Here is a 5,006-nt window from a genome sequence, read left to right on the forward strand (position 1 = left end):
ACCCAGTGCAAGGATCCTGAAGCTCCCGTAGCAAGCAGCTCTTCACCACCCAGAGCTGCCAGAGACAGTTCCCAACAACCAGGGCAACCCCAGCAGCTGCCACTGGTCCCTCCCGAGCAATGGAGGTGGGAGAGAAACGTGGAGCCCTCACCCGCTAAACGTCCCCGCCTATCCCTGGAAGGATCCACGGACAACATGGGGGTGTCAGGGAGACTACAATCCAGGAGACTGAAAAAGCGACAGAGGAGGATAAGGAAGAGGTGGTAAACTGCAGGCAGAGCTTTGTGAAGTCAGCCTTGGGGGAGGTGGAGGGCTGTGGGCCCCGGGTGCCAGCCCTCCCTGCCTCTGGACCCCCTGCCCCTGGCTGCAGCTTGAGCCTACTGTCTCCTGCAGCCACCCGAGGAAGCTCTCTGGTGAGGGCGGCTCCCATCCGCCCTTAGGTGGAGACCCCCCCGGGGTGACATGTGCAAACCAGCACCTGCTCAGGCCCCCAGCCGCATGGGAAATGTATGCAAGACCCACCTCCCACCAGCTGGTCCCCACCAGCTTCCCCGGCTCCTCTGGCCTCCACGCTGTCACCAGGCCTGACGACCTCCTCAGAGCCTTTTGGATCACACTCAGCCCTGAGTGCCGCCAGGCCACCAGAGCCCTTGCCTCCCCTAAAACGCCCTGCACCCCGGCCACGTGTGCTTGTTCCTCCTTCACCACAGCCCCATGGGCCTGGGGCCTCCTCTCCACCCCCACGTGCCTCCAGCCTGGCTGGACTTCTGTGTGGCTCCACAACATGCCTTGGCCCCCACAGCTCCCCTCCACACCAGCAGCGGCCACCGGCTCCAACCACGGTGATCTCTGGACTTGGGCGCTCCGGCCAGCCCACCGGGGACCTCTCCTGGTGGAAGGAGGCTGCCACCACGTGGGGCCTCTCCACCTGCTCACATGGCAAATTCCAGCAACAGCATCTTCCCGACCACCCCCCAGAGGCTTCCTTCTGGGGAGACCCCACACCTAGGCAGATGGAGGCAGGTGAGTGCACATTCATCCACCCTGATGTGCAGAAGCTGCTGGAGACTCATCACCAAGAAGGCAGTGATGGAGCTGCGGCAGGAGGAAGAAGGGAAGGGGGCGGACTGCCTGCAGATGACACCACTGAGGGAGGAGTGGGACGCCACGACTCCCGATCCCTTCTGGAACCAGACAGCCCAACCACAGCAGCCGCCCAGTCCGCAGCAGGTCGCTGACGCACGGCCATGGGGGACCACTTTCAGCAGAAATGCAGCCAGCTCTTCTGGGACCTCCCCTCTTTCAACAACCAGTCCCTGGTGGCCGTGGCCTTGGTTTCGAAGGAGGCTTCCTCGGGAAACAGGCACAGGGTATCATTCCATGAAGCTGCCACTTCTCTTCCACGTGAACCTGAGGTTGAGACATCCTCACAGTTTCCCCAGGCACCACCCCAGCCCCACCACGTGGCCCAGCCTCAACCTTTCACTCCAGCCAGGCCCCGGCCCCAGCCCTCGCCTCTGGCTGGGATCCAGACCCAGGCCCACTTCTCACCCCATGTCCCAAGCCTACCGTGCTCTTCTCCACCCCAGATTAGGGGCTGTGGGGCATCTTGCCTTACATTCCAGCAGAGGGCACATTCTGCCACCCCCACTGGAAAGGAGTATCTTGAACGGCCCTTGCAGAAGCGACCAAAGTGGAAGAGGATTTTGCCCTCTCTCCTCCAAAAGTCTCAGGCTGTCCTGAGTGAACCCACTGCCCAACGTCCCCCGGAGAGGCCGGCCCCCCACAGCCCCAAGTCAGCCCTCATCCTTTCCGGGGCTGCCACCAGGCCTGAGCTCCTAAAGCACTGGTGATGAGGAAGGAGTGCCATCCACCAGGAGCAGCCCTGTGGCTCGCCTGGCAGATTCTCTTCAGCTGGAGACCCGCTGCTGCCCCAGGGGGAATTCCGAGGGAGTCCGCAGCATCAGGCAGAAGACACGCAGGGGGCCCGCCTGCCCTCCCAGCCTTCTGAATTTTCAGGGAAGCACAGCGAGGATGGGCAGAAGACAGGATGCAGGAGCTCTGGAAGGTTTTCTGGGAAGGGGTATTTAAGGTCCAAACAAGAGCCAGACCCAAGCCGGGATCGAGGGCAAAAGCTGGAGAGGATCCCAGCAGATCCACCCGGAGGCTCAGGAAGGATCTCAGGGAAGCTTCTGGAGGAAGACAAGCAGGAGGCAGAAGGTGACTTCAGGAGGCCCTGGAAGAACCAATCAGTAAGTTCTGCACCTGGGGACCCAGGCAAGAAGCACCTGGAAAATAAGCCGCAAGTCCATCTGGGCAGGAAGGTGGAGAGATCAAGGAGGGCTGGATCCCCATGCCTGTGCTTCGCTGCCGGCTCATGGCCAAACGTGCTTTTCCCAAGTCTGACACCCACCAGGACCCTGGGAAGCTGGCACCCAGGAGAGGTGGGAAAGCCCACGTGAACACCTCCAGGAGCTTTCCTTCCTCCGTCCCTGCACCCAGCAGATGCTGAAAGCACATCTTTTAGGGTTTCGTGTGAGGCACAGGTGGTGTCCAGACCTCCGGGCTCTGAAGCCCATAAATGTCCGGTCACGTGAGGCTCAGCCCCCGCCCCTCCCACACTTGGGCCCTTGGCCTCCTGTGAGTCTCGGGTTGAATATGTAGCCGAGGTTGCCATTTTCCTGGGAAAAACTCCCCAGAATCGTCCAGGAGACAACTGGACAACAAGCAAGTCAGTCCCCACCGTGAGCAGCCCTCTGCCTCCCCCACTACCTGAGTAGGAGGAAGTCCAGAGGGTCCCAGTCAGCTGACACCCATGGGCGATCAGAGGTGTCTCCAACTGGACAGGAGGACAGGGGGTCTCAGTCCCTCATGTTCAGCCCTGGGGGCAGAACCTGGCACAGGGAGATGGTCCCAGGATCCGGGGAAACCATCCTAAAGGTGAGTCTGGTCCAGCAATGACTGAGAATGAGCCATGGCCTGAGAGCGAGAGCACTTCCTGGGAGACTCCTGTAGGAGCTCAAGGTAGGGTCCCCGTGGGCAAGTACTGAGGATGCCCTGGGGCTTCTGGAGGTGGGGGAGGAGAAGCCTCCCGCTTGGGAAGTCACCTTGGAAGCCAGCGTGAAGGCAAATTCAGGAAGCATTCAGGTGGATCTGAGGAGATCCAAATTCAGGAGATTCAGGGGCTCTGGGGACCACTAGTAACCCCTCAGGGTCCACAGTCTGTTGCTGAGAATCCACGGCAGCTGTGCCTGAGAGTGCAGGTGGTCAGTGAGATCGAGCTCACAGTGCAGATGGATCCAGAGGAGCAGCTGCCAGGCGGTGCCTCTGGCATCCTCCTCCAGGACGGCGCCACAGGCCTGTGCCTTCCGGCCACCATGTGGACATGCTCCCCGCCACAGACATGCCACCTGCTCAGGCCCCTCTGTTCATCTCCCAGAGTGTGTCCAGTAAGAACGCCACAGCTTCCCAGGGGCCACGTGACCTCCTATGGAAGGGAGGGAAGGGCCCGGGGCAGCAGGAGCCTTGGAGCCCAAAAGCGAAGACCCCGCCGAAGAGTCAGAAGGCGGTGGGCTCTGCAGACAACAGCAAGGCCCACAGGAGGCCCAGACCAGAGGAGCCGGGACACGGGACCAAGAGACCCAGGACCTCAGAAGCCAGTGGGAGGAGCCACCCTGCCCACGCCAGGGAAATAGGAGACAAACAGGAAAGGAAATACGTCCACCCTCAGCCGGAGAAGGGACAGGCACCACCAGAAAGCAACTTCCAGAGACAGATCAGCCACCCTCTGCAGGGTGTACTCCCCAGGAAAAAAGGCGCAGGGCAGGAAGACGTCCTGCAGAAAGGCAGGCCTCGGGCAGTGGGTGTCCAGAACCGCGAGCCTGGCCCAGCAAGGTTGTTCATGGACGGCATGGCTGATGAGGCCCCGGCCATCATCAGAGTTGTGGGACAGATCCTGGTGGACAAACGGGGGCTTCGGCAGGGACGTGGTCCCTCAGAGGTCAGTTGCCACAAAGGTGACCTCCATTCCCAGGACAATGTGCATCCCTGCTGCCACAGGGGTTACTGCCACCAAGAATGCAGCAGAGAGATGCGCATTCTGACCTGCTGCCCCAAAGCCACCCCCAAGGGTCATGACTGTCATGTCAAAAATAGGGGCAGCAGAGACAGCAATTGGACCCCATGTCCCAAGGAGCCTGCGTCCCCAGCTGGTCACCACCACCACAGGCCACCGGTGGCGAGCACCTCGGGCGGCCCCATCCACAGCCGCAGGAACTGAGGTCCTGCTGAGCCAGACCAGGCTTCTCACACCTCTCCTGGGGGATACAGCGGGTTCTACTCAAATAAAACTGGGCACCTACAGAACAAACCTGTCCTGCGTGGGTGATTACAGCCTCCATGTGTTCATGACTTCCACAGAGAGGTTCCCAATGTACCTGCTTTCCCTGCAGAGGTGGTGGCTTCTGTCTGTGCCATGCTAGGGTACAGGAAAGGGCTCAGCATCCGCTCCTCCTGAGCGCGGCTTCCAGAAGGGCTAGGCCTGGGCCTGGAGGAAGCTGACAGGGATGTGGAGGACTCCCTCTTCTCCCTGTCCCCACACCGTGTCTGGTTGCCAAACTGGATCATGACCCAGAGCCTTTGAAGGACAGCAAACCCAGTGGAGACCCTGCCTGGGCTCCGGCTGACTGCATCCCCCGTTCTCACCAAGGTGACTTCTGTGCTGCTGTACAGGCTGGGTCTGCAGGGGCCTCACGGACTGAGGGGGTGGTAGGCTCCCCTCAGGCTGGAGGATTGATGGATTCAGCAGCCTCCCTGCCCCGTGGTAGCCTGGGAATGTGGGGGTGCCCTGTACTGGCCCTGGGTCAGAGGCGGGACAGCTCCTTCCCTGATCTCCTGGTGGGGAAGAGATGATATCTTCCCCAGGCCCTTCCCTTCCTGCTAGTTCTGGGATGGACCGGGCCCCCCCCAGCACATGGCTCAGCCTTGATAACACCCGTGTTCACATC

At 61.1% G+C, this 5,006-nt stretch overlaps 1 pseudogene; it reads left to right on the forward strand.

The window, feature by feature from the left end:
* The first annotated feature begins 397 nt into the window (after positions 1-397).
* LOC101054247 (spermatogenesis-associated protein 31E1-like) lies at positions 398-4,279 on the forward strand (annotated as a pseudogene).
* The last annotated feature ends 727 nt before the right edge of the window (positions 4,280-5,006 follow it).

The sequence above is a fragment of the Saimiri boliviensis genome, chromosome 13, assembly GCF_048565385.1.
Source record: "Saimiri boliviensis isolate mSaiBol1 chromosome 13, mSaiBol1.pri, whole genome shotgun sequence".
NCBI classification, from domain to species: Eukaryota; Metazoa; Chordata; class Mammalia; order Primates; family Cebidae; genus Saimiri; species Saimiri boliviensis.